Raw genomic sequence first — 12,384 nt, 5'->3', positions numbered from 1 at the left:
TGCCTTTCTGACTTGTAAAAGTTTGAGGTGTATGCTGAATTCCCACTGCTTATAGTTTCTACACAAATACTTATTTTCACCTAAGTTCTCACACTGTCATATTTGCCCACTCCAATGCATTTTACAGAAATATCTACATTACTTTATATCACCTCCAAAGTACCACACACTGCATTTCATACATAAGGTAAGGAGTTATTAACAATAACCTTCTTCAACTGCATTCTACAAGAGACACAATGATGGGCAAAACAAAATAAATATATCAATACTCATAAAGTTAAAAATACCAAGAAAAGAAAAAAGGGGGATCAAACTTATTACAAACAGAAATAAAAATGAAAAGAAGTACAAAGAGCATACGTCTTCCTTTTCTGAGTTGTCTGTAGAAAAGTAGGAGTGTACAGATTGTGAACAGGTTTTAAACAGTAAAGAGAGTTTAACAATAGGTCCAGAAGGAAGAATAAAGTTGATAAGTTAACTACTGATATAAGGAGAGAGACTTGACTAAAGCTTAGCACTTCTTCACATTTAGATGTTCATGTAGAATGTAATTCAATCTCAGTAAAAGAAGATATGCAATATACTAACCCTACTGAATAAGACAGTGCTACTATCGTCATGAATAATTATTCAGAATGTGATCTTTGTCAGGAAATGTTTGTACTAAACAGCAATACATCATTCTGAGACAACAGATATTGTGGAAAGAGAGTACATGGTTAATGAGAGAACTGTTAGCAAAGATATAAACAATTTATCTATGAGTTCTAATAACTTGTATTTCACAGAACATAATGTACTTGCTAATAAAAATATTGCAGCAAGGAAAAAGGTCAAAAGAATAACTATGACAGACATTTCAGAAAAAAAATACACCTAAAAGGAACAGAATTAAAGAACTTGAAAATGTGTATGATTGTAGCATATCAAAAGAAGCTTTGACTCCCCTGAAAAATTCAAGAAGAGAAATTTTAATTCCTGGTGACTCTATGCTGTAAGTCAACTTTGCAGAACAGGTAAGAATTTTATCAGTGTCAGTAACACTCGGTATTAAATTAACTAATATAAAAATCTGCTTCACAGATTGATCGCAGTTAAACCCAAGTATCATATGTTTATAATTCATTCATGTTTTTCAGATGGAAACCATTGAGTTATAAGAAACACTCTATTTTAGTGATTACTGAATTATTGTAAAAGTTTAAAGTCCTGCTGACTGAGATCAAACTTTCACTGATATGGATGGACTAAATCCATAACTGTATCTATGTATGTATATCTATATCTATATATATATATATATATATATATATATATATATATATATATATATACATGATTTATTATCAAAATTGCGAAAGGCAAAATAATTTCCGTATGCAATTTTGAAGTAAACCATCCAAACTAGAATCTTGACAATGTCACAGTCTTACAATGTCGACTCAGCTGATTGACTCAGCAGAGTTGACATTGTCTTCAAAAACATGACATGATATCTATATAGGAACTCACGTAAATGGAACTCCTATACAATGTATCATGTTTTTCCCCTGCACCTCCCCTGTGGGATGCTGCGCCCCTCACACCCCCTGCTAACAATATATTCCTACTTCGAAATCGCATACAGTGGGGATATGGATGAATTTCCAAATCTCACTGTACCACAATCTCTGTACAGTTTGTCAAGCACACATATGAATGCACTACTGCATTCGCATAAGTGTGTTCGACTTTGCAATACACTTAACATTTTGTGAACGACAATCTGACTTTCAGCATAGTATGTGAACTTAACTCCATAGTGTTAAGCAATTAAGAAATCTAAAAAGAGGTAGCCTTTACTGCCATCAAAGGGAATAACAGAATTTATTGTTTACTGCTACTAAAGTCTGAAGAATGAAATAATGAAAAATGTGAGGCTGAGGTTATCTTTGCTGCAGATAAACAAGCAAAATATAGTATTGATGAAAAGGAAGTGGAGAGAGGCTGAATTTGTCTTCACAGCCATTAAAGCCAAGAAAAAGGAAAGAAAAAGCATTTATTAGCTGCCACTGAAGACCCACGGTTATTTCATTAAGAGGAAACAATGGAAATGTTTGCAATGAGATAAGAAAGAGGTGGTCTTGCCTACAACAAAGACACAAGTTGTAAAAGTGATACACAATACCAGCATCCAATATGTGGCTAACTACCTAATTTATGGAATTGGAACCTGTCCATATTCAGATGTTGTAATATTTCTGAATTACAGACAAAACTTTGCGGCGTTAAGGCTTATTTGAATAGGTACTTGATGCATGGAGATCAGTTTCTATATCACTTCAAATATCATCCACGAGGTTAATAATTTGTTAGTTTCAGAAAAACACAATACTATGAAGTACAGGTCATTTGTGCCCAAACAAACAAATGTGTGAATTATAGAGTTATTCACAAAGAAGCCTGCACAATGGGAAAGTGTCTGCAGATAGACATTCCTCCATTGTAATGCCACAGCAATCCATATACAGACTGAGTGTACTATGAACAATTGTGAAGCATAATCTCATGTTTTCAGTGCTTATTTTTTTCTCTTGAAATTTCAAGGGCTGAGCATTACATATACAGTATGAGGGTAATAGTTTTTGTACAGGGCAAATCCACTATATACCTCCCACGTGGGGGCAACCCCCTCCCCTCAGCCTTCCAATTTCATATACAAACTCCATATTCTCACAACATTGGGATAAATAAAAAATAATCTCCAAAGATATCACAGGGCAATCATGGACAATCTATTGTTTCAGTTGCATATGAACGAGCAAGCAATTTATGAGATTCTAAGTATTGATGACACATGGAGAAGCTTGTACAGAGACACACAAAATCATAAAATATCAGGATTTGCAGCTAGAAACATGGATAATGTGGAAGAAAGATGCCAAGACACTTCCAATAGTAGTAGGAGCAATGAGTCTAATAAAAATAAAAAGAATCTATAATGGTACTTAGATATGTTACCAATACATGTAACTCCATATGAATTACAGTAGGAGGCAGTTCTGGGCTAACTTCAAAGACTGAAACAAAACTAATTTCATGAACTCTAATTGCGCCTTGATTTAGGAATAGAGTCCATTCATGTCATGGTAGTAGACAACCAAACGAGCTGGAGAAATTAAACTGAGAGAGAACACATTTGTATTCTATGGTTGTCCGTGATTCATAAGCAAGTAAAAAATGCATATGGTTTTATGCTAGCTACATAAATTGTAAGACCAGAACCAGCTAGTGATATTTGCTGAAAGTTCAAGAAAATACTGCTGTCTCTTAGTATGCTGATGTGTTGCTCAACATTACAGATTTAAGTAAAAGCTTCAGTGTGATATAGGCAGAATCAAAATGAGCAATCACGTTGATGTAGCAAAAAAAAAAAAACAGTTTTTCATTGACCCAGATATCATTGTGTAGTCTAACATTTGCCACTAGCATACATACTTACTTCCCAGCTCTGTGGAGCTGTAGTTTCCCTTTAGTGGTAGTAACTACATAAGTGGATTTTGTGTATCTTTCCTTTGTTGACTGGATTAGTCCCACTAGGCTAGTAGCCTCTTCTCAGGAAGAGTATTGGTAGTATTCATACTGATTAGGGGACAGTTGGTCAGTGCATCAAGGAACTTTCCTCTGCTTTCTGTACTTATTTACTGTTTTGTAGCACTGGTGATATAGTGTTGAGCATAACTGCCTTCCAAGCAGTTGACTAGGGTTTGATTCCCAGCCAGTGCAAGAAGTCTGTACATTTAAACACTCGTCTTGGTTCTGCTGCAAAGAAACAAAGATGCTGCACTTGTTTTGCAGACTATTTAATTGGCTTCCCAGGCCAGGAACAACCACAAAGCATTCTTTAGTTATGTCCGCAACTTCAAAGGCAGCACACAATTGTGTGCAGAGCTCATTGTAAGTGAAGCCACCTATACTGAGCCAGAAGATATAACAAATCTCCTGGCTGATAAATTCAGCTCCAACTTTACTACTCCCCCCAACCTTCCCTCAGGAAATATCATCAAATATAATTCCCCCTATTATCACTAGGGAATTTATAGGCATTAGTTCCTTAATGCTCTGTCTAAGACCAAGAACACTGCATCAATGGGCCCAGACAATATCCCAAAATGTCTTTTAAATAGCATGAAACATGACCAATCAGGGCCTCTGGAATTACTATTTAAACATAGCCCCCAAACAGGCTTCATGCCTCATGAATGGAAAAGGCAACAGTCATCCCTCTGCACAAAGGTGGGCCATCTACAGACCCTGGAAACTACAGACCAATAAGTCTCACTAGTCTTATATGTAAAACCATGGAAAGAATTATCATGGAGATGATCAGTAGAGATATAGTAAACCTCCAGACACTGGACCCAACCCAGTTTGGTTTCGTCAAGGGCAGATCATGCCTATTTAACCTGTTGGACTTCTTTGAGAAGGTCACCAAAGCAATGGATGATGGCAAAATCATTCACACTGCCTACCTTGACCTGGCCAAGGCATTTGACACAATATCCCACTTGGGCATTGTTGACAAACTCAAGAGGTTAGTTACAAACCCATATGTCACCCAGTGGATAGCCAACTGGCTCACAGATAGGACCCAGGAAGTTAGAATTGGGGAGTTCACCTCTACAAAGAGGCCAGTCACAAGTGCATAGTATCCTCTGGGAAGTCATCCATCCCTGGTAACTATCATATTGACAACACACCTCTTAGAGCTGACCCAGTAGCCAGAGTAACTTAGTCTTTGACCATCACGTGTCTACAGTGGTGTGGAAATCATTCTATGTTGTGCAACTTATAAACAAAGGTATGGCATCTAAGTCCAAGGAAGTCATTGTTCCACTGTATTTGGCATTTATCAGACCCAATATTGAGTACAATGCTCCCTTTGGTATGTACCTAACCAGGCATATCCAACAAATGGAATGTCCACAGAGGTTCTTCACTAGAAGAATACAGGGCATAAGTAAAATGTCCTATGCAGACCACCTCAAGGCTGTATCCCTGTATTCTGTCTCTACACGCTTTTGAGGGGGATCTATGCCTGGCATGCAGGGCATTGTCTGACCCCACTCGGATGGACCTCCTGCATATCCACAAAACAAACAGCACAAGAATTACCCATTCTAAAGACTTAAACCTTGCCTATGATATAAATATGACCTGCTGGAGAGATAGGTATGTGTCCCAGAGACTACTCTGTCTATGGAACAGGCTCCCCATCCATGTGAAGCAGAGCTCCTCCCTATCCCAATTCAAGTGCAACTTGGACAATTGGATGGGAAACTGTAAATTCATCTGTGGCTTGGCACCTTTGTTTCTAATGGACACAGGTAACCTGTAAATGGTTCATCTCCCAGGCCCATGCTTATACTTATCAAGAGTATCAGAACTTGTCAGAGATTTGGGATGTATGGCTAGGCTTAAAAAAGCCCTTGTGATTGTTAGCCTAGTAAACACCTATCAACCTATGAACTGTTTTTGATAGATGCCCCTGGCTCTTTTACATTCACCTAGACTACTAACTTGGACAGGTAGGTAAGTAATAGTACCACCACCACTTATGATACATGGCAGTGTCAGCAATTCATCTTTCTGGCATGGGAATAGAGCCCACAGCATGTTATATACCTCCTGCTGACCAGTTTATGTCCTCTCCATGTACTCTCACATAGTTGGCCTTATCAATTTAATTGTTTCTTGTAAACTGACATAGTGTTTAAATGCAGTCTTAAAATGGGTTTATCAGAGGCAGACCTGTATGGTGACCACCATGCAATAATTCAATGGGGATTAAATCCCATGGATGCTTGCACTACCTCCCTCACAGTAAGCACTGAGTAGGGCAACATTTGATCACAATTTTCTGGGACAACTTTAAATTCCTGCTGAATAGTTCTCTAAAACCATGCTTGTGGTGGTAAATAGAGGTTCACAGCTGTTAAACCTGGAAGTTGTGGTAAAGATGTGACATGATAATTAAAATACAAGGCGCGCCCTTTTCCACAAAAATCTTTATTAAGCCTCTCTGGGAAAATAATAGTACCATTTGTTTTGCAATGGCTTTACAGATAGGAACAGCTTCGGGATAGCAAGAGCACCATCTGATATCACTTTGATACACTGGTGTCCATACATGGACCTGACCAACAGCTCTACAATGTGCATTGCAACTTTTTAATGGCATCTCATTTATAGGCATCATAACTAAAGGATTTTAAAATCAAAGATTAGGATCTGCCTTCTGACATTCTGTTATTTTAATCATATCCTTGCCCAAATGGCCCCCAAATACATGACTGTGGCCATATTCATAAATCTGGTTCTGAAGGACAGGGATAGTAGTAACAGTTGTCCACCTTTCTTTGTTTCATAGGTTCATAGCTAAGTACTAGGTTAGCTGCCCATGTGAGCCACTTTAACCCTAGCCAGCTTCCCTTTTAGTGATCGAGTTAATCTATCATATTTGGTTATAGACTGACCTTACCTATCCATGGTTGATATTTCTATATTACCCCTAATGTGAATAACTGGGATCATGCCATAGATAATTTGAAGGGATTCATGTATGGGATAAAGCATTTAGGAGCTGCTTCAGTTCATTAGTAGTACGGGGGGCAATGCTGAGTTAAACTTTCTATTTCTTGAATATGGACAGGCATGAACTTTGCATTATGTATATGGGGAGTCTGTTCCAGAGCAGTGGTATCCTCTGTGAGATATACCTATCACTCCAAATCATTCTGCTTATGTTACAGAAGTAGTTTAGATCCATTTAGCCATAGAACAAGTATTTCTGATGCCATGCTGATATGCAATAAATCCATCAGTGCTGGGATGGAGGATGCCTTTATGGCAGACACAAATCACCTCTTAGCAGTGTGTAGGATAATGAATATAGTGACAGTGCTTTGATTCAGTCCATATAGGCCATGTTGCTTAGTCTTTATATCTTTTTAGTAAAGCATCCCTGTGGTCACTCCAGCGTGTGTATGTGTCTGGACAGATACATGCCAAAGGGGGTAGTATATTTAATGATAAGCCTAATGAGGACTGAGTAAAGTAGGACAATGACATTCCTGGATCAAACACAATCCCTTTATTTATAAGCTGTGCAATATAGAAGGACTTTCTTACAACAATGGACATATGTTGATCAAAAGTTAGGTTACTCTCCACATCAATCCTTAGATCTTGAACAATTAGTCCTATTCTTAGGGGTGTATTGTCAATGTGTTAGTCCCTTGGAGGGAGATGACTTTTTGGCATTTAGCTCCAGTCCATGATTTTGGCACTAGCTATTTAACTGGACAAATCTTTCTGCAGGATAGAGATTCAAATACAGTTCCTAGCTTGCAGTCATCTACAAATTTAGTCAGCCAGAGCCCTTTAGCATTTACTTCAGAAAAGCAGATGCCAAACAAGAGTGGTCCCAGCATCGAAGCCTGGAGGACTCCACTGGTGACACATCTCTTTGTGGAGGCATCTTCCCCTATTTTGACTTCCTGCCTCCTGTCTGAGAGCCAGGTGGAAATCCAGTGGGTGACAAAGGAGTTTATTCAGTTTATTTAGGTTTTCTACTATGCCTGAGTGGAAAACTGTGTCAAACTCTTTGGCCAGGTCAAGTTATATGGTGTTGACTGTTTTGCCTTAATCCATTGCTTTGGTGACCTTTTCAAAAAATTCAACAGGCTGAGCAGGCATGTCCTGCCCTTGATGAAATCAAACTGAGATGGTTCCAATGTTTGGAAGTTCCTTATGTCTTGATTGATTAGTTCCATGATAAGTATTTTCATGGCTGGTCAGACGTATGGATCTGTAATTTCCTGGCTCTGTGGAAGGTTCTCCCTTATGCAGGGGAATTACTGTAACTGTTCTCCACTTGCTTGGTACAAAACCTGTATGAGTTTGAACAGTGCTGTTAGGGATACAGCTTAAGTGTGCTTCATGCTATTTAAGATGCATCCAGGGGAAATTGTCAGGACCCATCAATACAGTATTTTAAAATTTTGATAGCACTTTTTGGACTTTGTCTTGTGTGATACCTTGATGTGAGCCATTTTCAGGCATGTCATGAGGGGCAGATGGAGAGGAGAGAGGGGTAAGGTTAAAGCTAAATTTATTGGCAAGTAGGTTCATTACATCTTCAGTCTCAGTATAAGCAACATAGATTCATAGGAAGTTCCTAGGCTAGCGGCCCTAGAGCCTTTACAAGCCTAGCCATATTTATCCTGAGTTGTTCCCGTTGTTGGTGGTTAGGTGAATGATGTTTTCAGAGGTAAGGGTCTGTGGTAGTTAATAATGACACCCCAGGAGTGAATTTGCAATTACCCATCCATTGATCTAGGTTTCATTTGAAGAGGGTCATGTACTGGATCTGTTTCGCATGAAGTGGAAGCTTGTTCCATAGAAGTGGCAGTCTCTGGGAGATGTATCTATCTCTCCAACATGACCTGTTCATGTCAGAGGCTAGGTTAAGATCCCTGGAGTGAGTGACTCTCCCCCAGTTTGATTTATGAATATGTATTTCCATCAGGGCTGTGTCAGAGACTGCTCTCTAATGCAGGTACAGGTACCTCCTTAGCAACATGTAGAAGACAGAATACAGTGACAGAGTTTTCAGTATTTCCATGTAAGACTTGATTTGTGAACCCTATAATTTTTTGGTGAGAAATCTCTGTGATCTCTCCAGTTGTTTCAGATGTCTGGTGAGGTACATGCAAAAGGGAGCATTGTACTCAATTATTGGTCTGATGAGGGCTGAGTATAATGGAATTACAACATCCTTAGATCTAGATGCTATGACTTTACTTATAAGATGTGCCATGGAAGGATTTCCTTACTACTGTGGATATGTGGTAGTCACAGTTCAGATTGCTATCAACCTGAGTCCCCAAATCATGTACCACTGGGTTTAGAATTAGGCGGGTACTGTCTATAACGTAATTAGCAGGGATATCAGCTTTTCCAAAGGGAATAATATATTTTTTCTATTTAGCTTTAATCTGTGGCTTTGGCACACTCATCTGTCTGTGTTAACCCAGTCTACAGTATATTAACATCATTGGGGGACTCAATTTGCAATCATCAGTGAACTTGGTTAGCCACAGGCCTTACAGGTTTGACTAGACTTCTAAGAAATAAATTCCAAACAGTAAGGACCTGGCAGAGAACCATGTGGTCTTTTGCTAGAATTGAAATCATCTACTTTGACAGTATGTGTCCTGTCAGTGAGCCAGGTGGTTACACATCTGGTAATGTAGGGGTTAATTCCCAAACTGGGAGAGAATCTGTATAATACATGAGTAAGGGATTGTGTCAAATGCCTTGGGTTCGTCAAGACAGGTGGTTTGCACTGTCTTTCCCTCGACCATGTCCTTGATGACTTTCTTGAAGAAGTCAACCATGTTTAACAGGCATGATCTATCTTTTATGAAGCTAAACTGGGTTGGGTGCAGAGTTTGGAATATATAAATGTTCTTGTTAATAAGGTCCATAATGATACTTTCCATGACCTTGCATTTAAGGCTAGTCAAGCTTATGGGCCTATAATTCCCCAGGGTCAGTTGATGGTCCCCCTTTGTGCAAAGGGATTACAGTTGCTGTCCTCCATTCCACCGGAATATAGCCAGTACACAGGCTATGGTTAAAAAGTGATCCATATGGGTCTGCTTGGTTAGGTTTTAAATCATTTAAAAAACAACTTGGTATTTTATTTTATTTATTTATTTTATTTTATTTTACATTTGTTAACCAGGAAAGTCCGACTGGACACATATCCATTTTTAGCGGATGCCCGGGGAGTAAAGCTCCAATAACATGTCATAAAGAAATTACACAAGAATATCATACAGAGATATAGGTTCCATAGAAACATAAGTTATATATAGATTAACAATTCCTTTAGTTAAGTCAGCATACAGCATTCTAGTTGTAGGGTTTATATAGAATATAAAATATAAACGCAATAATTTTTTTTTGTCTTTCTAAATTATGAGTAGTCTCAATATTTTGTTACAGAAATAACCAGTGATTATTAAGCTTTACAGTGAAAGGAATTAAGGGACCTTTAGTAGAATCCTTGAATATGGTATTGATGCAAATTAACCTGGGGAGTAGCATGAACAAAGCCAATTGTTTGAGAAGTGGGTTCTCAGGAGTTTCTTAAATTGAATAGTGGAGGTAGTGGAGGTAATTTGGCTAGGTAGTGAGTTCCAGATTTTGGCAATAGTGCAGGCAAAGAGAGATTTGCCAGCATCATTTTTGTGTCTGATAATGCTTATTAGGTTCTGAGAACTAGATCGTAAGGCTCTGGTAGGGATGTGGGGATTAATTATATTTTGAAGTGCAGGGTTTTTTTCTGGAAGGTAGAAGAGATTATGTGCTATTGTGAGTTGCTCAAACAGAAGTAGTTGAGGTAGCTTGAGCCAGTTGAGTTGGTTAAGGGCAAGACAGTGGCAGGATTTGTATGAGGTTTCAGTAGCAAACTTGACTATTTTGTTATAACAAGATTCCATTTTGTTCAGATCACTCTGGCGGAGATTAGTAAGGATGGGAGAGGCATAGAGAAGGATGGATAAGAGATGAGTTCTTGCAATAGTAGCTTTGGTTTGTTTAGTTATAAAGTGTTTCTTCCTATAGAGAAGTTTTAGTTTTTTTTATTAACTTTCTTAATGGTTTATGCTATATGGATGTCAAATTTGAGGTTATTGTCTATTTCTACACCTAAGAGTTTAGTGTGTCCAGTTGGAGTGATTTGAATGTTATCTATGGAGTGAATGGTGACAGTGTTGTTGAGGGGGGGAGCATGACCTGGGCTGAAAATAATTCATTTAGTTTTTTGGGGGGTTAAGAATAAGTTTGATGTTTGTGAACCATGTTTCAGCTAGAGTAAAAGTGTTTTGGGTGAGGATTTGCAGTTCCTTTAAGGTGGGGGTGGCACTTATAAGGGTGGTGTCATCTGCGTATTGTACTACTGATGCTGTTAGTGAGGAGGAATTGATTTAGTTGGTGAATAGTGAGAACAATAGTGGGCCAAGGATGGATCCTTGAGGGACACCTATGGATAATGGTAGCAGGGGGGACAGCTGGTCATGCCATAGGACTGCTTGCTGTTGACCATATAGGCAGCTAGTAAACCATGATATTGTGGAGGGGGCTGAGGCTTAGGGTAGATAAAGTTTGGAGAAGATAGTATGTTGTCTGGTTCCCATTGATGCTATGTTTTTGGCCTTGGAAAGTGCCAAGATGACCTGCTCTCTTGAGATAATAGGCTAAGAAATGCTGGCAGGTATACTTTGGGGGGATCACTGGAGGGTACTGGGGTGATGTTTTCTTCAAATCTGTCAGCTAGCAGGTTGGCTATTAACTCTGGTTGAGAATGGACACAATCAGCTCAAAACATTGCTGCATTGTGCTTTTGAAAATATGAACAACTAAAAAATGCCTTGTGACTGTCTTTGGCTTGGGTAGCCATTTTAGTCTCAAACTTGTCTTTGCTATATTTTATTAAGCTCCTCCATTGTGTGTTTATTTCAGTGTTAAGGGCTCTGTCATTCTGGAAATTAATCTTCTTACTTTTGGTCAAAATTCTTGTCCTTTTATTACAAAGCTTGCTCATACTATTGTTCCATCATATAATTTTGTTGCACTTGTTCTTATGGGGTACAGCTGCATGCTAGTTTAGTGTGGTACTGTATGTTTCTCTATATTCAGTGGCGTTACCTGGGATTGGTGGGGATTTGAAGCTTACCAATGTATCACTTAGGAGTAGGTAGCTTGTCTTAAGGAAATTTCTAAAGGTCCCTCGGGTGGAGTGGATCTCTGGTTTAATTTTTTTTTTTTTAGAAGGAGACTGCTTTATGCTCAGACCTAACAAGTGATGAATACATGCAAGGAATAGTGGAGGATGCTCTTATATTAGTAAGGACATGATACAAGATGTTATTTGCCCTTGTGGGTGGTTTGACTAATTCTTCCAGGGCATTTTTATTGACAAAGTCTAGGAATCTCTGTGCTTATGCACTAGAGGTGGTGTAGTAAGTTGGATAATTTAGGTCACCTAGGAAAATGATATTGTGCTTAATGAGTAATCGTAGTTCCTGTAGATAGGCATTATGGATTTCTTGCATCATAGAGTGAGTACTGTTGCTAGCTAACATATCATCTGGGACCTTTCTGATGGTTATTTGGACATGAAGACCCTCTTGTGCATCATGCTGCTTTACTAGCCTTGATGTGAGTTGCTTCTGGATGTAGATTGAGACACTTCCAGATTTTATATATGTCCTGTGCAGTAGCTAGGCTAAACATGTGGAAAGCATTATAGACCTGCACAGCTGGAGTGCT

The sequence above is a fragment of the Protopterus annectens genome, chromosome 11.part0 (genome assembly GCF_019279795.1).
Source record: "Protopterus annectens isolate FY-2018-M chromosome 11.part0, PAN1.0, whole genome shotgun sequence".
Lineage (NCBI taxonomy): Eukaryota > Metazoa > Chordata > Ceratodontiformes > Protopteridae > Protopterus > Protopterus annectens.
This window is presented reverse-complemented; position numbering follows the sequence as displayed.